This window comes from Nerophis ophidion, linkage group LG20 (assembly GCF_033978795.1).
Source record: "Nerophis ophidion isolate RoL-2023_Sa linkage group LG20, RoL_Noph_v1.0, whole genome shotgun sequence".
Taxonomy (NCBI): domain Eukaryota; kingdom Metazoa; phylum Chordata; class Actinopteri; order Syngnathiformes; family Syngnathidae; genus Nerophis; species Nerophis ophidion.
The window spans coordinates 42403032-42426634 of NC_084630.1; the positions used below are offsets into that span (position 1 = coordinate 42403032).

Sequence of the window (23603 nt, forward strand, 5' to 3'; positions counted from 1 at the left end):
ACCCCTTTAACATGCTTCAAAACTAGGGGTGTAACGGTACGTGTATTTGTATTGAACCGTTTCGGTACGGGGGTTTCGGTTCGGCACGCATCGAACGAGTTTGGAAGCAGAAGTCTTCACAAGCTGCTCTGCTTTCTGCCTCTGTCTGAGCAGGGAGCACCGAGCATTGTCCCGCCCACACAACCATCTGATTGGTTACATACAAAGCCAATCAGCAGTGCATATTCTTTCTTTCTTTTCTTTTCTTAGTTTATTTCGAACATGACATACATACAACATTATACATCAGTTAATTTCATCATATTCAGAGCGATGTAGTCAATGCTTTAGCGTCGAGCAGATATTCGTTTAGCAGGGGAGCAGCAGACTCTACCCAAATTATACTAAACACTTCCCAGTCATAACTATTACAAATATCACTATGAGCACGTTGACCTTCTAGAACAGGGGTCGGGAATCTTTTTGACTGGAAGAGCCAAAAAGCCAAATATTTTAGAATGTATTTACTTAAGAGCCATATAATATTTATTTTTAACACTGAACACAACTAAACGCGTGTATTTTTAAGTAAGACCAACATTTGTAGAGTATAATAGGTCTTTTGTTCTTTGTAATAACATTGTTATTCTGAAGCTAAATGTGGAGGGGGCGTGGCCTACGGGCCTGCAGCGAAGCGGGGTGTCGCCAGGATCGGCCTGGAAATCAGCGACAGGTTTGTAGATGGCCCACCTGGGCCTTGTTATCTAATCATCTGTCGCTCTGTTATAAGCAGCAGCCAGGAGGAGAGACGGGGTTGGGGCTGGGGCTGGAGCCAGAGCGCGAGCGAGAACGAAAGAGAAAAAGACAACTGCTGGAAAGCAACTGAGGGACTAATTGAAAAATAAAACAATATTGTAACCCTGAAACAGGCTCTCATGTCGGTGCTTGGTGGTCTGAAGAACCCCCAGGAGGGCAAGCCCCACACTAACTAATAATAAATAAATAACTTCTTACCTTTAACGCAACTTCTTGAACAGGTGCGGTCGGAAACGGATGGATGGTTTAAAAATGCATGAGAATGTTTTATATTTTTAACATTATTTTTAACACTTATTACAAGTGGAATTATTCATTACTTATCATGTTAAGCAATGTCAGCTCAGATTTATCTGAGAGCCAGATGCAGTCATCAAAAGAGCCACATCTGGCTCGCGAGCCATAGGTTCCCTACCCCTGTTCTAGAAACTTAAACTGCAGCTCAGCTAGCTCACAGTATAGGCTTGAGGTGAAGACTAATTAGCTTTCAGCGTAACGTTAGCTCATTTTGTTGTGTGTGCGTGTGTGTGTTAGGGGCAGCAAAGCCCTGTATGTCTGTTATTTCATTGAACTCCACTGTGTTCAGGGATGAATAGTCTCTCCTATTTCTATTGTACTATTTTTCAGCAATAGTTACATGAATCATTAGTAATGTAACAGCCTAGTTTTGAATAGCAGGGTCCCTGCTATCACATGTTGAGAAAAATACAACATTTACATAATAAAAGTCAACTACAGGCTTCCCAAATGCGGTAATAAATTAAGCATGATGAGTTGACATTAAACAGTTTCAGTGAAAACTGTTTAATGTTGCACTTTTTATATGTAGAAGAAAGGTTTTGTCATTTTATTTAATAAAAGCAACAACTTGGGGCAGTTTAATGTGGATTAACGTGGGCAGAATTATTATAGTGTTCCCAATGTTAAAAGGATAAAGCCATTGCTTACAAAATTGGTAAATAAATAACCAAAAATTGTATATTTTGTACTTTTCTTACTGTACTGAAAATGAACCGAACCGTGACCTCTAAACAGAGGTTCGTACTGAACCGAAATTTTTGTGTACCGTTACACCCCGATTCAAAACTCACCAAATTTTACACACACATCAGGACTGGCGAAAAAATTGCCATCCAATCAAAAAACCAAAACCCAAAACTCAAAATTGCGCTCTAGCGCCCCCTAGGAAAATACACAGACAAAACTGCTTGTAACTTCCATTAGGTATGTCGTAGAGACATGAAACAAAAACCTGTATGTAGGTCTGATTTAGACCTAGATTTCATAAACTGACATCTTTCAGCAAAAATCAACACGAAGTTGGCAAAAAACCCTTCAAAACAAGTTTCCTAAAAAATTTCATTTTTGCCTCTTTGAGCTGTAATTTGACCCCCTTAAAATGCTTCAGAACTCACCAAACTGGACACACACATCAGGACTGGCAAAAATTGTGATCTAATAAAAAACAAAAAACAAAAAAAAAACCCTCAAAATTGCGCTCTAGCGCCCCCTAGGAATAAAACACAGACAAAACTGCTCTGAGGACGAAAACATGGACAAAACTGCTCAGAGTGTCAATGAACTAAATGTAGGTCTAAGTGAGACCTACATTTCATTCTTCTACATCCTTCAGCAAAAATCAACAGGAAGTTGGCAATTACCCCTTCAAAACAAAAGTTTTGTAAAAACCTGTCACCTTTTTTCAAACATTATCTCCCGAGCGAGTTTGTTGTGTCGGCTTCAAACTCACACAGTTGAGGGATTGAACCCTTCTGATTAAAAGTTGAGAAAGGAATTTTAATAACTGCTCCGGTTTTTATTTTACGAGCCTTCAAAGAACAGCTGCGCTGATGCTGCTGCGCTGCTGCCGTCTCAAGATGGCCGCTTGAAAGCAGGAAGCACCAGCGTGAACACAAAATGCAGAGAAGGTAGGTACTGTGCAGGTAAAGATATGTTGACTGGGTGAAAGAAGGAGGCACCAGTTTGACTCCAGGATAAAGAGAAGGTAGGTAATGTGCAGGTAAATATATGTCGTCTGGGAGATGGCAGGAAGTACCAGCATGTATGGGTGACAGAAAGAAGCACCAGTGTGAGATGGACTGGACTCTCACTATTATGTTGAATCCACTATGGACTAGACTTTCATACTATTATGTTAGATCCACTATGGACTGGACTCTCACTATTATGTTAGATCCACTATGGACTGGATTCACACTATTATGTTAGATCCACTATGGACTGGACTCTCACTATTATGTTAGATCCACTATGGACTTGACTTTCACACTATTATGTTAGATCCACTATGGACTGGACTCTCACACTATTATGTTAGATCCACTATGGACTGGACTTTCACACTATTATGTTAGATCCACTATGGACTGGACTCTCACTATTATGTTGAATCCACTATGGACTAGACTTTCATACTATTATGTTAGATCCACTATGGACTGGACTCTCACTATTATGTTAGATCCACTATGGACTGGATTCACACTATTATGTTAGATCCACTATGGACTGGACTCTCACTATTATGTTAGATCCACTATGGACTTGACTTTCACACTATTATGTTAGATCCACTATGGACTGGACTCTCACACTATTATGTTAGATCCACTATGGACTGGACTTTCACACTATTATGTTAGATCCACTATGGACTAGACTTTCATACTATTATGTTAGATCCACTATGGACTGGATTCTCACACTATTATGTTAGGTCCACTATAGACTGGATTCACACTATTATGTTAGATCCACTATGGACTGGACTTTCACACTATTATGTTGGATCCACTATGGACTGGACTCTCACTATTATGTTGGATCCACCATGGACTGGACTCTCACACTATTATGTTAGATCCATTATGGACTAGACTTTCACACTATTATGTTAGATCCACTATGGACTGGACTCTCACTATTATGTTGGATCCACCATGGACTGGACTCTCACACTATTATGTTAGATCCATTATGGACTGGACTTTCACACTATTATGTTAGATCCACTATGGACTGGACTCTCACACTATTATGTTAGATCCACTATGGACTGGACTCTCACAATATTCTGTTAGATCCGCTATGGACTGGACTCTCACAATATTATGTTAGATCCACTATGGACTGGACTCTCACACTATTATGTTGGATCCACTATGGATTGGACTCTCACTATTATGTTAGATCCACTATGGACTGGACTCTCACTATTATATTAGATCCACTATGGACTGGACTCTCACACTATTATGTTAGATCCACTATGGACTGGACTCTCACAACATTATGTTAGACCTACTCGACGCCCATTGCACCAGGTTAATCACCAATCTGATTAATTGCAATCCTTATTAGGACTAAAAATAAAAATCAAAAAATTATTTTGAATTTTTCAAAAAGGTTTTCCATCGGTCCTGTCCAGCCAGATTTACTTTAGAAAATTAAAGTGTTGGATATTTCTAATATTGCCCTATTTGTATTTGACTTTAATAAAGGTTTGGGAAACATTTTATTAAAAAAATATATATATATTAATAAAAAAAGTTTTCTTTTAAGTAGTATCTATTTTATGGAAGAATGCAGTCAATCATAGAACTGGCACCCAATGTTACTAAAAAGTACTGATTTTGAATTAAGAATCGTTTTGAATCGAGGATCGATTCAGAATCAAATCTTTAACCACTGAGAATGGTATTGAATCCTGTGGTGCCGAAAGATTCACAGCCCTGCAATATATACACATATGATATCTGTGTTTAGTACTAAGAAAATAAAAACATTGGGATGAGTAGAGAGTAAGTTAGTAGTATAAACTAGGGATGCACCGAAATGAAAATTTGTGGCCGAAGCCGAAACCGAATAAAATTTGAGCGCTTGGCCGAAGGACGAATACCAAATACCGAATAATAAATGCCGTTTTTCACAACTTTTTTATATTGCATAAATAGCCTGGAATACATTTTTAGACATGTTTTTCAAATAAAGTACATTTTTATTGAATATTGACATTTATTAATATTCCAGTAGCCTTTGCTTTTAAAAAAAAAGCACAAAGTTTTTCATTTATATTAGGCCTTCAAACAAAACATGCATTCCAAAGAAAAAATAAAGTGCATTAAAGTGGATAAACCCACAACAAATGAATTATTGTCATTTTGGCAAAAGTCTGCTTAGTCACAGTAGATATGCTAATAATGTAAACAGAAGGATCAAGTAAATCTCAAATAAGTGTGTGCTTGTAACCTCATACACTTATACAGGTAGCCTACACAACAGGCTAATAATGTAAACAGAAGGCTCAAAAACGGAAATGCTGATTATCGGTCCTGCTAGACACCGAACTCTATTTAATAATACAACTCTAACATTTGACAACCAAACAATTAAACAAGGCGACACGGTAAAGAATCTGGGTATTATCTTCGACCCAACTCTCTCCTTTGAGGCACACATTAAAAGCGTTACTAAAACGGCCTTCTTTCATCTCCGTAACATCGCTAAAATTCGCTCCATTCTGTCCACTAAAGACGCTGAGATCATTATCCATGCGTTTGTTACGTCTCGCCTCGACTACTGTAACGTATTATTTTGGGGTCTCCCCATGTCTAGCATTAAAAGATTACAGTTGGTACAAAATGCGGCTGCTAGACTTTTGACAAGAACAAGAAAGTTTGATCACATTACGCCTGTACTGTATATACCTTTATATACATATATACATACATATATACCTGTACTGGCTCACCTGCACTGGCTTCCTGTGCACTTAAGATGTGACTTTAAGGTTTTACTACTTACGTATAAAATACTACACGGTCTAGCTCCAGCCTATCTTGCCGATTGTATTGTACCATATGTCCCGGCAAGAAATCTGCGTTCAAAGGACTCCGGCTTATTAGTGATTCCCAAAGCCCAAAAAAAGTCTGCGGGCTATAGAGCATTTTCCGTTCGGGCTCCAGTACTCTGGAATGCCCTCCCGGTAACAGTTCGCGATGCCACCTCAGTAGAAGCATTTAAGTCTCACCTTAAAACTCATTTGTATACTCTAGCCTTTAAATAGACTCCCTTTTTAGACCTGTTGATCTGCCGTTTCTTTTCTTTTTCTTCTATGTCCCTCTGTGTATCGGCTGGGGACATCTCTGCGCTGCTGGTCCGCTACCCTTGGGATGGTTTCCTGCTGGCTCCGCTGTGAACGGGACTCTCGCTGCTGTGTTTGGACTGGACTCTCGCGACTGTGTTGTATCCATTGTGGATTGAACTTTCACAGTATCATGTTAGACCTGCTCGACATCCATTGCTTTCCTCCTCTCTAAGGTTCTCATAGTCATCATTGTCACCGACGTCCCACTGGGTCATTATTGTCACCAATGTCCCACTGGGTGTGAGTTTTCCTTGCCCTTATGTGGGCCTACCGAGGATGTCGTGGTGGTTTGTGCAGCCCTTTGAGACACTAGTGATTTAGGGCTATATAAGTAAACATTGATTGATTGATTGAAGTAAATCTCAATTAAGTGTGTGCTTGTAACCTCATACACTTATACACAACATATCCCAGGCCAGAACAGATTTGTCAATAACAGTACTTCAGCTTCAGAATAAAAAGAAGGAAACTAACTATGTATAAAACAATTTAAATTTAACACTGCACGTTGGTTGATTGCGTCGCCGCGTCAAAAAATTGAGTCTTTGCGTCACACGCCACTATTCGGCCTTGCATTTAACTCATTCCACCGAAGGCCGAATGTGGCTTTTTTTGCCATATTCGGCCGAATATATTCGGTTACCGATTAATCGGTGCATCCATGGTATAAACAGTACGGGTGTAACGGTATTGTTTATACTGCGGTATTTGGGTTTCAAAGTCAAAGACAAGCGGTAAAAAAATGGATGGCTGGATGGATGGATGGATGAAGTCTTCACAATAATGCCGTGATGTGTGACAGTATCGAACAAAAACTTTGGATCTTCATGTGGAAAGAACAAACTAGATCACATATTGCCAGCTCCATTACAGTCTTCCCCCGTCGGCCATGGCTGGGAACTATTGAATGGGAATTGGCGGCCAGTGTGTCATACCCTCCCTCCCTTGCTTCAGCAGCTCATATCTCATGACTGCCCAAATGAGAGCAGCAGTGATGATGAATGGAGGCAGTGTGGAGAATCAACAGATTCTGATGAAGAATAGTGAGTATGCCTCTGCTTCTCAACAAACATCAACAAGTTGTTACATTAACCTACTGTATTTCCCTGAAATTGCCGCCGGGTATATAGTATGCGACTGCCTAGAATTACTGCCGGGTCAAATTCGTTTCTCAAAATAATTAGCGCATGCTTAGTATTACCGCCGTCTCAGGATTAACGCCGGGTCAAACTCGTTCCGCAGAATATTATTTTTATTAGCGCATGTCTGGAATTTCCGCCGGGTCAAACTCGTTCCGCAAAATAATTAGCATATGCCTAAAATTTCCGCCGGGTCAAACTCGTCACGTCACGAGTGACACTTCACCTGTCATCATTTTCAAAATGGAGGAGGCTGATTTCAATCATTTGAAATCGCATAAAGGGAAGAAGATTAAGGATTTAAGGTTCAAGCTATTGAATATGCTAAAAAGAACAGTAAGCAGCTATGTTTTATTAATATGCCGTAGCTGCGTGTGTCAAATATGAGTCGTTAAATGACTCCCGCCTCCTGGTGGTAGAGGGCGCTAGTGATCCTTCTTGCGACTACTCGGCTGCAGAAGAAGTGACAACAAGCAGCAAGAGTGAGCAGCATGTGTTTATTTTTTCCTCTCGCTTGCACTTTTAACATGGAAGATTACATATCCAAAATAAAACAGTTTTCTCAACTGGACTTTCAATCGAAGCAGGAGGTAATTAAGGAAGATCTCCATCGAGACAGAGAGACTTTTAAAACAGAGAAAGATAAGGTAAAGGTAAGACCGTAATAACATTTTTTTAATTAAATGTGCTTTTCACAATGGTATCCTTACATCACACTCAAATTTTTAAGCGCAGGCCTAAATTTACCGCATGCCTTTGGTAAGTGCCGGAGCGAGTAGAGGTTTTAAAGTAATTAGCGCATGCTTGCCTTTACCGCATGCCTTTGTAAACGCCGGAGTGAGAAGAGGTTTTAAAGTAATTAGCGCCCCGGCGGAAATACAGTATATCCTTTTCTTACCTTAATTTACATCTACCCCTACTTTTTTTCTGTAGTGGTTTCTACCAGCCTTTGCTCTCCACCTTATTTCCTTTTATTTTAACAATATCTTTGATGTATGAAATTATATTTTCAGTCTGACAGTATATGGTTCAGTTGCCGTGTTAGCCAGAGAGAGATGCCATTGCCTTCAAATCTGCCCTTTAGGCCGTTAGACTGTTTATTGTTGTATTTTCATTTTAAAAAAAATAAACAAAAAAAATCCCTTTTGACTGTTCACCTTGTCTTGGTAAGGGAGCTTGAGCACCTCAGAGAACCCTGAGAACTTTGCCGGTAGGAGGAAACTCCCTACAGACGCACAGGTCTAAGATGAGAGGTCAGACAAGCTTGCATTTGGGGCCGATAACATATCCCTGATGTTCACAGATAGATGTGGTATGGTGGAAGATGCCCCCCTATCCCCTGTGTTCATACCTCAAATCATCCTGAGTAAGGCTTTCATTAGAGCCTAGTATGAAGAAAATTTTAAACTCAGTCATCTTGGATTTGAAGATTAAAAACAGGTCATGTCATTACATAACCACCAAATATGAATTCCTTGACCAAAATAGGCTCTGAAATCATGTATTGTGATGATTGATTGATTGATCATTGTAGGTCAAACCTGTTTAAGTCTTATCTTACTGATAGGATGCAGTGCGTTTCCCATAACAATGTGACCTCGGACTACCTTAAGGTAACGTGTGGAGTTCCCCAGGGTTCGGTCCTTGGCCCTGCACTCTTCAGCATCTACATGCTGCCGCTAGGTGACATCATACGCAAATACGGTGTTAGCTTTCACTGTTATGCTGATGACACCCAACTCTACATGCCCCTAAAGCTGACCAACACGCCGGATTGTAGTCAGTTGGAGGCGTGTCTTAATGAAATTAAACAATGGATGTCCGCTAACTTTTTGCAACTCGACGCCAAAAAAAACGGAAATGCTGATTATCGGTCCTGCTAGACACTGACCTCTATTTAATAATACAACTCTAACATTTGACAACCAAACAATTAAACAAGGCGACACGGTAAAGAATCTGGGTATTATCTTCGACCCAACTCTCTCCTTTGAGCCACACATTAAAAGCGTCACTAAAACGGCCTTCTTTCATCTCCGTAATATCGCTAAAATTCGCTCCATTCTGTCCACTAAAGACGCTGAGATCATTATCCATGCGTTTGTTACGTCTCGTCTCGACTACTGTAACGTATTATTTTCGGGTCTCCCCATGTCTAGCATTAAAAGATTACAGTTGGTACAAAATGCGGCTGCTAGACTTTTGACAAGAACAAGAAAGTTTGATCACATTACGCCTGTACTGGCTCACCTGCACTGGCTTCCTGTGCACTTAAGATGTGACTTTAAGGTTTTACTACTTACGTATAAAATACTACACGGTCTAGCTCCATCCTATCTTGCCGATTGTATTGTACCATATGTCCCGGCAAGAAATCTGCGTTCAAAGGACTCCGGCTTATTAGTGATTCCCAAAGCCCCAAAAAAGTTTGCGGGCTATAGAGCGTTTTCATTTCGGGCTCCAGTACTCTGGAATGCCCTCCCGGTAACAGTTCGAGATGCCACCTCAGTAGAAGCATTTAAGTCTCACCTTAAAACTCATTTGTATACTCTAGCCTATAAATAGACTCCCTTTTTAAACCAGTTGATCTGCCGTTTCTTTTCTTTTTCTCCTATGTCCCACTCTCCCTTGTGGAGGGGGTCCGGTCCGATCCGGTGGCCATGTACTGCTTGCCTGTGTATCGGCTGGGGACATCCCTGCGCTGCTGATCCGCCTCCGCTTGGGATGGTTTCCTGCTGGCTCCGCTGTGAACGGGACTCTTGCTCCTGTGTTGGATCCGCTTTGGACTGGACTCTCGCGACTGTGTTGGATCCATTATGAATTGAACTTTCACAGTATCATGTTAGACCCGCTCGACATCCATTGCTTTCCTCCTCTCCAAGGTTCTCATAGTCATTATTGTCACCGACGTCCCACTGGGTGTGAGTTTTCCTTGCCCTTATGTGGGCCTACCGAGGATGTCGTAGTGGTTCGTGTTGTGGTTTGTGCAGCCCTTTGAGACACTACTGATTTAGGGCTATCTAAGTAAACACTGATTGATTGATTGATTGATTGATTGAAACCATTCAAAAGTTAATTTCCACTGTGGCCAACTTGGATTTTGGGCTCTCACGAAGTTTGCCCACCATTTTGAAAAATATTAGTGACCCTCCTACATGACAAATGTATTGAGGAACGGACCTTTCCTCTCCGCGGTCAGGGAAAGTCTTAGATGACCCAACTACATGGCATCTGGGCGGGCGGCATAGCTCGGTTGGTAGAGTGGCCGTGCCAGCAACTTGAGGGTTGCAGGTTCGATTCCCGCTTCCGCCATCCTCGTGACTGCCGTTGTGTCCTTGGGCAAGACACTTTACCCACCTGCTTCCAATGCCACCCACACTGGTTTAAATGTAACTTAGATATTGGGTTTCACTATGTAAAGCGCTTTGAGTCACTCGAGAAAAAGTGCTATATAAATATAATTCACTTCACTTCCCATCTGCTTGTGTTGTTGTGAACGACATCACTGATGTAAGATCAATGTACAAACAGGACGGGAGTTGCTCTTTTTTGTATCCAAACAGGTTAAACTCAGAACAGCAGCACACTTTCCTCTTCACAATAAAAGTACTGAGCACAACAGCTGATCTAATGGCGCTAACAAAATAAAGGTTTAAAGAAAATACCTTATACATAATGTTTAATGTGCTTAAAGCGAGTATTGATACATTTATGCTTTGACTTAAAACACTGAGGTGTATTACACCAATCAATGTATGGATTTTTGCATTTAATACAATTTTAAACATGACAGAAAAATCACACACTATATGGTGGTAATGTGTAAAAGGTAAAGTACTTTAAAAAAAAATGTAACATAAAAAAAACAGATTTTAATTTTTTTTAAGTTTTATGTTGTCATTAAAATGTATGGTTTTTACTATTATTGGTTATAATTACATAATGTTTTACTTATTACTTATTTATATCCTCATATTTAAAGTTGAGCTTTGGTGGCCTTATAAATACTCCATCCATCCCATCCATTTTCTACCGCTTGCCCCTTCTCATGTTTTCAAATTAGTGAATGATTGTATTATTCCATCCATCCATCCATCTTCTTCCTCAGGTCGCGGGGGCAGCAGCCTAAGCGGAGAAGCCCAGACTTTCTTCTCCCCAGCCACTTTGTCCAGGATCCCCAGGCATAGTCCCCCTCACCCCCAACGTGTCCTGGGTCTTCTTGGTGGCCTTGTCACCTCCCCAGATAGGCTTTCGCCGTTTGTTAATTTACATGTATCAAAATAATGGAACATTGTAATTTTGCCACAATCGTCCAGCCCTACCTCAAATACCAAAAAAGGAAACTGTGTGAATGTGAGCGGCAGAGTACGTTTGGCATCAGATCACACGGCTTCATACCTCAGAGGAGGCTGGAGCAAAATAACCTTGAGCGCCAGCAGGGTTCCAACAGAAAAAAGAAGAAAACAATAGCTTTACCCTTAAAAAGCTCAATTAGGAGCGAGTCAGAAAATGCTCTGTTTTTGCATTTATACATAACCTGAATTAGCTTGGCAAGTATCTCACAACTTCCAGACGACAACAATAAAATAAATACAAAAAATTTTAACCATTCATATCAGGTTTTCAAACTTATCTGTGTCTAGGATAAAAGTTGAGAAGGATACGGCTCACAATATTCTAAAGACTTAAAACGTGAGAAAATAATTTTGGGAGACTCGCACACTTTATCTGCCTGGGTTGGAAGAAGAAGAAAAAAATCTCATTAATTTGACTTTGAGGACAATATGACTTTGTAGTAAGTAAGGAAGGCTGTGGTGGGAAGCATTAGAGCCATCTCAGATTGCACATCCCTCTCGGGAGCGCCGCTCCATTGCTGGGAGCTCTTGAGGAGGAAGGGCTATGAATAGTTAACATTTTCTACGGCCTTTTACTGGAATGACCGAGGTTCAGCACTTTGGATCCTAAGAACTGCTTGAAATGTGTTTGTTGTTGCTCAACCCATTGTTACCAGGGGCTTATGAAACGGGGCATAAACCCGACAGGAAGTGTCACCAAATGGGTGTTGCGTGCTTGTACAAACATTCATATGCAACGCAGCCACAGCCGAGGTTGAGTAAATATGGAAGGATTTTTTCCCCCATGCAAAATTATGATTAGTAAACTGTACAATAATGTCTACATTGCATACATCAGGGGTAGGGAACCTATGGCTCGCGAGCCAGATGTGTCTCTTTTGATGACTGCATCTGGCTCTCGGATAAATCTGAGCTGACATTACTTAGCTCAGATTTATCCGAGAGCCAGGTGCAGTCATCAAAAGAGACACATCCGGCTCGCGAGCCATAGGTTCCCTACCCCTGATGTATGCAATGTAGACATTATTGTACAGTTTACTAATCGTAATTCTGCAACTTGTAATTACAGTGTTAAAAATGACGTCTCCTCTCTGAGCTGCCACCTTATCGTGGTAGAAGAGTTTGCGTGTCCCAATGATCCTAGGAGCTATGTTGTCCGGGGGCTTTATGCCCCCTGGTAGGGTCTCCCAAGGCAAACGGGTTCTAGGTGAGGGATCAGACAAAGAGCAGCTCGAAGACCTCTATGAAGAAGAGAAAACATGGACCCAGATTTCCCTCGCCCGGACGCGGGTCACCGGGGCCCCCCTCTGGAGCCAGGCCTGGAGGTGGGGCACGATGGTGAGACGCCTGGTGGCCGGGCCTGTTCCCATGGGGCCCGGCCGGGCACAGCCCGAAGAGGCAACGTGGGTCACCCCTCCAATGGGCTCACCACCCATAGCAGGGCCATAGAGGTCGGGTGCAATGTGAGCTGGGCGGCAGCCGAAGGCAGGGCACTTGGCGGTCCGATCCTCGGCTACAGAAGCTAGCTCTTGGGACGTGGAACGTCACCTCACTGGGGGGGAAAGAGCCTGAGCTAGTGCGCGAAGTGGAGAAGTTCTGGCTGGATATAGTCGGACTCACTTCGACGCACAGCAAGGGCTCTGGAACCACTTCTCTCGCGAGGGACTGGACCCTCTTCCACTCTGGCGTTGCCGACAGTGAGAGGCGTCGGGCTGGGGTAGCAATTCTGGTTGCCCCCCAGCTTAAAGCCTGCACGTTGGAGTTCAACCCGGTGGACGAAAGGGTAGCCTCCCTCCGCCTTCGGGTGGGGGGACGGGTCCTGACTGTTGTTTGTGCTTACGCACCAAACGGCAGTTAAGAGCACCCACCCTTTTTGGGAACACTCGCGGGAGTACTGGAAAGTGCTCCCCCGGGTGATTCCCTTGTCCTTCTGGGGGACTTCAACGCTCATGTTGGCAACGACAGTGAAACCTGGAGAGGCGTGATTGGGAAGAATGGCCGCCCGGATCTGAACCAGAGTGGTGTTTTGTTATTGGACTTTTGTGCTCTTCACAGTTTGTCCATTACAAACACCATGTTCAAACATAAGGGTGTCCATATGTGACCTTGGCACCAGGACACCCTAGGCCGCAGTTCCATGATCGACTTTGTAGTTGTGTCATCGGATTTGCGGCCTTATGTTTAGGACACTCGAGTGAAGAGAGGGGCGGAGCTTTCTACCAATCACCACCTGGTGGTGAGTTGGCTGCGATGGTGGGGGAGGATGCCGGACCGACCTGGCAGGCCAAAACGCATTGTGAGGGTCTGCTGGGAACGTCTGGCAGAGTCTCCTGTCAGAGAAAGTTTCAATTCCCACCTCCGGAAGAACTTTGAACATGTCACGAGGGAGGTGCTGGACATTGAGTCCGAGTGGACCATGTTCCGCACCTCTATTGTCGAAGCGGCTGATTGGAGCTGTGGCCGCAAGGTAGTTGGTGCCTGTCGGGGCGGCAATCCTAAAACCCCTTGGTGGACACCAGCGGTGAGGGATGCCGTCAAGCTGAAGAAGGCGTCCTATCGGGTCCTTTTGGCTCATAGGACTCCGGAGGCAGCGGACAGGTACCGACAGGCCAAGCGGTGTGCGGCTTCAGCGGTCGCTGAGGCAAAAACTCGGACATGGGAGGAGTTCGGGGAAGCCATGGAAAACGACTTCCGGACGGCTTCGAAGCGATTCTGGACCACCGTCCGCCGCCTCAGGAAGGGGAAGCAGTGCACTATCAACACCGTGTATGGTGCGGATGGTGTTCTGCTGACCTCAACTGCGGATGTTGTGGATAGGGGGAAGGAATACTTCGAAGACCTCCTCAATCCCACCAACATGTCTTCCTATGAGGAATCAGTGCCTGGGGAATCTGTGGTGGACTCTCCTATTTCTGGGGCTAAGGTCGCTGAGGTAGTTAAAAAGCTCCTCGGTGGCAATGCCCCGGGGGTGGACGAGACCCGCCCGGAGTTCCTTAAGGCTCTGGATGCTGTGGGGCTGTCTTGGTTGACAAGACTCTGCAGCATCGCGTGGACATCGGGGGCGGTACCTCTGGATTGGCAGACCAGGGTGGTGGTTCCTCTCTTTAAGAAGGGGGACCGGAGGGTGTGTTCCAACTATCGTGGGATCACACTCCTCAGCCTTTCCGGTAAGGTTTATTCAGGTGTACTGGAGAGGAGGCTACGCCGGATAGTCGAACCTCGGATTCAGGAGGAACAGTGTGGTTTTCGTCCTGGTCGTGGAACTGTGGACCAGCTCTATACTCTCAGCAGGGGTCTTAAGGGTGCATGGGAGTTTGCCCAACCAGTCTACATGTGCTTTGTGGACTTGGAGAAGGCATTCGACCGTGTCCCTCGGGAAGTCCTGTGGGGAGTGCTCAGAGAGTATGGGGTATCGGACTGTCTTATTGTGGCGGTCCGCTCCCTGTACGATCAGTGCCAGAACTTGGTCCGCATTGCCAGCAGTAAGTCGAACACATTTCCAGTGAGGGTTGGACTCCGCCAAGGCTGTCCTTTGTCACCGATTCTGTTCATAACTTTTATGGACAGAATTTCTAGGCGCAGTCAAGGCGTTGAGGGGTTCCGGTTTGGTGACCGCAGGATTAGGTCTCTGCTTTTTGCAGATGATGTGGTCCTGATGGCTTCATCTGACCGAGATCTTCAGCTCTCACTGGATCGGTTTGCAGCCGAGTGTGAAGCGACCGGAATGAGAATCAGCACCTCCAAGTCCGAGTCCATGGTTGTCGCCCGGAAAAGGGTGGAGTGCCATCTCCGGGTTGGGGAGGAGACCCTGCCCCAAGTGGAGGAGTTCAAGTACCTAGGAGTCTTGTTCACGAGTGGGGGAAGAGTGGATCGTGAGATCGACAGGCGGATCGGTGCGGCGTCTTCAGTAATGCGGACGTTGTACCGATCCGTTGTGGTGAAGAAGGAGCTGAGCCGGAAGGCAAAGCGCTTAATTTACCGGTCAATCTACGTTGCCATCCTCACCTATGGTCATGAGCTTTGGGTCATGACCGAAAGGATAAGATCACGGGTACAAGCGGCCGAAATGAGTTTCATCTGCCGTGTGGCGGGGCTCTCCCTTAGAGATAGGGTGAGAAGCTCTGCCATCCGGGAGGAACTCAAAGTAAAGCCGCTGCTCCTCCACATCAAGAGGAGCCAGATGAAGTGGTTCAGGCATCTGGTCAGGATGCCACCCGAACGCCTCCCTAGGGAGGTGTTTAGGGCACGTCCAACCGGTAGGAGGCCACGGGGAAGACCCAGGAGACGTTGGGAAGACTATGTCTCTCGGCTGGCCTGGGAACGCCTCAGGATCCCCCGGGAAGAGCTAGACGAAGTGGCTGGGGAGAGGGAAGTCTGGGTTTCCCTGCTTAGGCTGTTGCCCCCACGACCCGACCTCGGATAAGCGGCAGAAGATAGATGGAGATGGATGAAAAATGACGTTCAAAATATAAAACATGTTCATGTATTTTTAATCCATCCATTCGTTTCCTACCGCAACTGTTCACGAAGTTGCGTTAATGGTAAGAAGTAATTTATTTATTATTGGTTAGGGTGGGGCTTGCCCTCCTGGGGGTTTTTCAGACCATCAAGCACCAACATGAGAGCCTGTTTCAGGGTTACAATATTGTTTTATTTTTCAATAAGTCTCTCAGTTGCTTTCCAGCAATTGTTTTTTTCTCTTTCGTTCTCGCTCGCGCTCTGGCCCCAGCCCCGGCCCCGTCTCTCCTCCTGGCTGCTGCTTATAACAGAGCGACAGGTTATTAGATAACAAGGCCCAGGTGGGCCATCTACGCACCTGTCGCTGATTTCGAGCCCGATCCTGGCAACACCCCGCTTCGCTGCAGGTCTGCAGGCCACGCCCCCTCCAAAGTTAGCTTCAGAATAACAATGTTATTACAAAGAATAAGAGACTTATTATACTCTAGAAATGTTGGTCTTACGTAAAAATGCACGCGTTTAGTTGTGTTCAGTGTTAAAAAAAAATGTTATATGGCTCTTACAGAAATACATTTCAAAATATTTGGCTTTCTTGGCTCTCTCAGCCTAAAAGGTTCCCGACCCCTGGCATACATGAACTTCCAACTAAGTGTTTGGGCTAAATCCATCATTTTGCCAAAATCCCTTAAGGGTCACAAATCCACTCAGAGGTAAACTAACAAGAAGTCTTTTGCCCCTTTAATCCGGTAACAGATTACAAAATAGTTCCTAAAATGAAATGGATATTTCTGAATAGTTCCAGTGCTAAAATTTCAATTTCTTTAGAAACATCTAAAAAATCTTCACCTGTCCAAAATAGTTTAAAAACATGTAACGTACTGATGAAAAGTCATCGTTCAAACCGACATATGCCCACCATTTGACAACGAACATTTTTGGTAATAAAAATGTGAAGTGAAGTGAATTATATTTATACAGCGCTTTTCTCAAGTGACTCAAAGCGCTTTACACAGTGAAACCCAATATCTAAGTTACATTTAAACCAGTGTGTGTGGCACTGGGAGCAGGTGGGTAAAGTGTCTTGCCCAAGGACACAACGGCAGTGACTAGGATGGCGGAGGCGGGAATCGAACCTGCAACCCTCAAGTTGCTGGCACGGCCACTCTACCAACCGAGCTATGCTAAAAAAGGCAGGCGTTGCTACACTTTTTAAAATGACACTGGGAGTTTAGTCCGCTACAGAGGTGGGAGCTGTATGCTTATTGAATGTGTTTGTCTTTGGCAAAGTAAAAATGTTTAGTGCTAGGACGGTAGCTCATATAGCTAATGCTGCGAACGCTTGTGTGAGGAGGCGTGGCCTGCGGACCTGCAGCGAGACGGGGTGTGCCGAGATCGGCGACCGGTGCGTAGATGGCCCACCTGGGCGTGTTTGTCGGATCACCTGTCACTCTATAAAAAGGGCAGCAGCCGGGAAGGAAGTGGTTGGAGAAGTTGATCGAGAGAGAACCCGAGCACGAGCGAGACGGAGACAGAGACAAGAGCGGATGGCTGCAAAGCAACCCGGGGAACAAAACCGCCACGAGAGGCAATTGCTGGAAAGCAGAATGATAAGTTTATTGAAAAATAAACCAAATCACAAAACCGTCGAGCCTGGCTTGTAACGCAGATGTCGTTGTGGCTTGTGCAGCCCTTTGAGACACTTGGGATTTAGGGCTATATAAATAAACATTGATTGATTGATGTCCGTCCTTGGTGGTCCGAAGAACCCAGAGGGGCAGGACCTCCACAGCACGTTTTCCCCAGTCTCACTCCTTATTGTTACGTTGTTGAATGTGAAGTATGGTACATTTATTACGTTAGACAGCTGCAGAGTTGGTGTACACAAAGTATCCAACTCCATCTCAGAGTTAGGCACTCCATGGTGGACAAACACAGCTCTTTAAAGCTACAGACAAACAAAACAAGGTGTTCCCGTTAGGGCTTAGTAAAAGTATTTAGGAACTACTGTAAATGTAAGCGCCCAGGCTAGATTCCGGATAACACACTTCCTGCACACAATTGTGAGACTCCTGAGATTTTACATTTATTGAATAAACATGACGAAACTACGGCCTGCCGGCCTCTTCAATTTGGCTTGATATGCCACCCAGGGGTGGGATGGATTATTTTGGCAAAGACGAAGTGTTCACTTAAGACAGATTTCTTAAGAATATTTGAGAAGATTAGGTCTTTTGTGTATATAGTAAAAGTTTTACATCTTTGAGTTCAACTCGTGAAAAATGGGAGCAGAAACAAAAGTGTTGCATTTATATTCTGGTTCAGTAAATATACTTTATTTGATTTATCATTTATTATAAAACAGGGAAACCTAAGAAACAGCATAATCGGCAGTCCGATATTAAAGATAAAGTAGCAAAGATTGTCACACACATACTAGATGTGGCGAAATTATTCTCTGCATTTGACCCATCACCCTTGATCACCCCCTGGGAGGTGAGGGGAGCAGTGGGCAGCAGCGGTTCCGCGCCGGGGAATCATTTTTTGTGATTTTACCCCCATTTTATAGTCTTTGGTATGACTCGGCCGGGATTTGAAATCACGACCTACCGATCTCAGGGCGGCCATTAGGCCACTGAGTAGGTACGTTGGACCTCCCTAATTTTATTAGGTAATGAAACTCTTCGACTTGTCCAGGGTGTAATGCCTTCCGCCCGAATGAAGCTGATATATATATATATATATATATATATATATATATATATATATATATATATATATATATATATACTCCGGCTTCCTCCCACTTCCAAAGACATGCACCTGGGGATAGGTTAATTGGCAACACTAAATTGGCCCTAGTGTGTGAATGTGAGTGTGAATGTTGTCTGTATCTGTGTTGGCCCTGCGATGAGGTGGCGACTTGTCCAGGGTGTACCCCGCCTTCCGCCCGATTGTAGCTGAGATAGGCGCCAGCGCCCCGCGCGACCCCAAAAGGGAATAAGCGGTAGAAAATGTATGTATGTATGTATGTATGTATGTATGTATGTATGTATGTATGTATGTATGTATGTATGTATATATATATATATATATATACATATATATATATATATATATATATATATCTTGATTGGATTATCCAGAGAATAGTGCTCAATACCGTGGTAGAGCGCAATATGTAGGTGTGGGGAAAATCTCAAGACTACTTCATCTCTACAGAACTGTTTCATGAGGGGTTCCCTCAATCATCAGGAGATTTTCTGAATCTCAAAAAATCTCCTGATGATTGAGGGAACCCCTCATGAAACAGTTCTGTAGAGATGAAGTAGTCTTGTGATTTTTCCCACACCTACATATATATATATATATATATATATATATATATATATATATATATATATATATATATATATATATATATATATATATATATATTTACACATTTAAGTCTCACCTTAAAACTCATCTGTATACTCTAGCCTTTAAATAGACCTCCTTTTTAGACCAGTTGATCTGCCGCTTCTTTTCTTTCTCCTATGTCCCCCCCTCCCTTGTGGAGGGGGTCCGGTCCGATGACCATGGATGAAGTACTGGCTGTCCAGAGTCGAGACCCAGGATGGACCGCTCGTCGGGACCCAGGATGGACCGCTCGCCTGTATCGGTTGGGGACATCTCTACGCTGCTGATCCGCTCGAGATGGTTTCCTGTGGACGGGACTCTCGCTGCTGTCTTGGAGCCACTGTGGATTGAACTTTCGCAGTATCATGTTGGACCCGCTCGACATCCATTGCTTTCGGTCCCCTAGAGGGGGGGGGTTGCCCACATCTGAGGTCCTCTCCGAGGTTTCTCATAGTCAGCATTGTCACTGGCGTCCCACTGAATGTGAATTCTCCCTGCCCACTGGGTGTGAGTTTTCCTTGCCCTTTTGTGGGTTCTTCCGAGGATGTTGTAGTCGTAATGATTTGTGCAGTCCTTTGAGACATTTGTGATTTGGGGCTATATAAATAAACATTGATTGATTGATTGATATATATATATATATATATATATGTGTCTTGATTGGATTATCCAGAGAATAGTGCTCGATACCGTGGTAGAGCGCAAAATGTATGCAATATCCATCCATTTTCTACCGCTTATTCCCTTTTGGGGTCGCGGGGGGCGCTGGCGCCTATCTCAGCTACAATCGGGCGGAAGGCGGGCTACACCCTGGACAAGTCGCCACCTCATCGCAGGGCCAACACAGATAGACAGACAACATTCACACTCACATTCACACACTAGGGACCATTTAGTGTTGCCAATCAACCTATCCCCAGGTGCATGTCTTTGGAGGTGGGAGGAAGCCGGAGTACCCGGAGGGAACCCACGCAGTCACGGGGAGAACATGCAAACTCCACACAGAAAGATCGTGGGAGGAAGCCGGAGTACCCGGAGGGAACCCACGCAGTCACGGGGAGAACATGCAAACTCCACACAGAAAGATCCCGAGCCTGGATTTGAACCCAGGACTGCAGGACCTTCGTATTGTGAGGCAGACGCACTAACCCCTCTGCCACCGTGAAGCCCCTGTATGCAATATGTATGTCCAAATATGTATGCGCAATAAAATCTCCTGATGTTTGAGGGAACCACTCATGAAACAGTTCTGTATGTATGTATGTATATATATATATATACTGAGTAAGTATATACATACTCACTCAATGGTTAGAGCAGGGGTAGGGAACCTATGGCTCTAGAGCCAGATCTGGCTCTCGGATAAATCTGAGCTGACATTGCTTCACATGATAAGTAATGAATAATTCCACTCGTAATAAGTGTTGAAAAATAATGTTCAAAACATAAAACATTCTCATGCATTTTTAGTCCATCCATCCGTTTACTACCGCACCTGTTCAAGAAGTTGCGTTAAAAAGTTTTTTATTTATTATTGGTTAGTGTTGGGCATGTCCTCCTGGGAGTTCTTCAGACAACCAAGCACCGACATGAGAGCAATTGTATTTTTCTCTTTCGTTCTCGCTCGCGCTCTGGCTCCAGCCCCAACCCCATCTTTCCTCCTGGCTGCTGCTTATAACAGAGCGACAGGTGAATAGATAACAAGGCTCAGGTGAGCCATCTACGCAGCTCTCGCTGATTTCGAGGCCGGTCCTGGCACACCCCAGTTTGCTGCAGGCCCGCGGGCCACGCCCTCTCCACAGTTAGCTTCATAATAACAATGTTATTACAAAGAATAAGAGACTTATTGTACTCTAGAAATGTTGGTCTTACTTAAAAATGCACGCGTTTTGTTGTGTTCAGTGTTAAAAAAAATATTATATGGCTCTAACGGAAACACATTTTAAAATATTTGGCTTTTTGGCTCTCTCAGCCAAAAAGGTTCCCGACCCCTGGGTTAGAGTGTCCGCCTCTGAAATGGGTAGGTCGTGAGTTCAAACCCCGGCTAAGTCATACCAAAGACTATAAAAATGGGAGCCATTACCTCCCTGTTTGGCACTCAGCATCAAGGCTTGGAATTGGGGGTTAAATCACCAAAAATGATTCCCGGGTGCAGCCACCGCTGCTGCTCACTGCTCCCCTCACCTCCCAGGGGGTGTACAAGGTGATGGGTCGAAAGCAGAGGACAAATTTCACCACACCTAGTGTGTTGTGTGTGTGTGTGTGTGTGTGTGTGTGTGTGTGTGTGTGTGTGTGTGTGTGTGTGTGTGTGTGTGTGTGTGTGTGTGTGTGTGTGTGTGTGTGTGTGTGTGTGTGTCAATCATTGGTACTTTAACTATATTTCTAACATACAATATTAATAATATACACTAACACAGGGGTCGGGAACCTTTTTGGCTGGGAGAGCCAAGAAAGCCAAATATTTTAAAATATATTTCTGTAAGAGCCATATAATATTTTTTTTTTACACAGAACACAACTAAACGCATGCATTTTTAAGTAAAACCAACATTTCTAGAGTATAATAAGTCTCTTATTCTTTGTAATAACATTGTTATTCTGATGCTATCTGTGAAGGGGACGTGGCCTGCAGACCTGCAGCGAAGCAGGGTGTGCCAGGAACGGCCTCGAAATTAGCGACAGGTGCGTAGATGGCCCGCCTGAGCCTTGTTATCTAATCACCTGTCGCTCTGTTATAAGCAGCAGCCAGGAAGAGAGACGGGGTTGAAACTGGAGCCAGAGCGCGAGCGAGAACGAAAGAGAAAAAGACAATTGCTGGAAAGCAACTGAGAGACTTATTGAAAAATAAAACAATATTGTAACCCTGAAACAGGCTCTCATGTCGGTGTTTGGTGGTCCGAAGAACCCCCAGGAGGGCAAGCCCCACACTAACCAATAATAAATAAATTACTTCTTACCATTAACGCAACTTCGTGAACAGTTGCGGTAGGAAACGGATGGATGGATTAAAAATACATGAACATGTTTTATATTTTGAACGTCATTTTTCATCCATCTCCATCTATCTTCTTCCGCTTATCCGAGGTCGTTTTATATTTTGAACGTTATTTTTAACAAGTGGAATTATTCATTACTTAACGTGTCGAGCGATGTCAGCTCAGATTTGTCCAAGAGCCAGATGCTGTCATCAAAAGAGCCACATCTGGCTCTCGAGCCATATCTGGCTCTCGAGCCATATCTGGCTCTCGAGCCATAGGTTCCCGACCCCTGCACTAAGAATTAAAGATACACAAATAATTTATAATGGACTCGTAGCCCCTGAATGGTAATTGAATCGTGAGGTGCCCAAAGATTCCCACCCTGGGTTGAAAACAATGTTGTGTAAACAAGTCCAGTGGCGGTGCTAAGGGCACCAAGATAACACTTCACACACACAAACAGCCCACTGCTGGCACTCATCACTTGTGCACAGACTCCTAATGAGCCTCTTCACTTGTGTGGATCTGAAATTCTCCTTGTTTGGCCTGGAGTTGGCACGCAACACTTCCAAGACCAGGCGCTCGCAGCTTTAAAGAAAAACACCTGAAAAGAAATCAACTTTAAAAAGGAGTCCTTGTCACAATATTGCATTATGATGCACAGCCAAGCATGAATTCTACCTCTTATTCTGTGGAGTTTGATCAAGGACGTGGAAATGATTGCCGCAGACAGTCAATCACATGGCTTTTAGAGACCGTCTACCGACCATTAGCGCCTCACATTTGCACTTTACGCACAATTAACCTAACACGAGGTGCTCTGGGTGGGGGAAAAGCGACAACACATTGGCATTATGTGTGTGCATGACGACGTCCTTGACTGGCTACTAATGAACAGATATTGGAATCAAACAAAAACAGCTGAGAGGCGTAACAGGATGAAGCAGGGTTCTTGCAGGATGCCCAGAAGACCATCTGTACATCTTCCCTTTGGCTCTCCACTTCCATGCAAAAGCTATTGATTGATTATTCTATTTAGAGACGGTCCCTTGCGTTGTCTTAGTGCAGTGCTACTCAAATACTTACTGTTAAGAAAACAACCCACCCACTCACCACCGTGGCATTACATCATTACTTTTTTTAATTAGGGACCGAATGTCCCTTTGGGACGGAACAGCCTATTGTATTTCTAAGCATTAAATAGTGGGACGAAGGCGTCTTAAGCCCTGGGGCTCGGGGGCAGCAACCCAAGGCGCGCTCGCACCTTCGCACCCTAATTTTACCCCCTTAACATGCTTCAAAACTCACCAAA

The 23603-nt window shown here is 44.1% G+C and overlaps 1 protein-coding gene across 3 annotated transcripts in view; it reads right to left on the reverse strand.

Moving 5' to 3' along the window:
* The window catches only part of fbxw7 (F-box and WD repeat domain containing 7), a 349039-nt gene that overhangs the window by 231747 nt on the left and 93689 nt on the right, over window positions 1-23603 (reverse strand). The window lies entirely within an intron of this gene.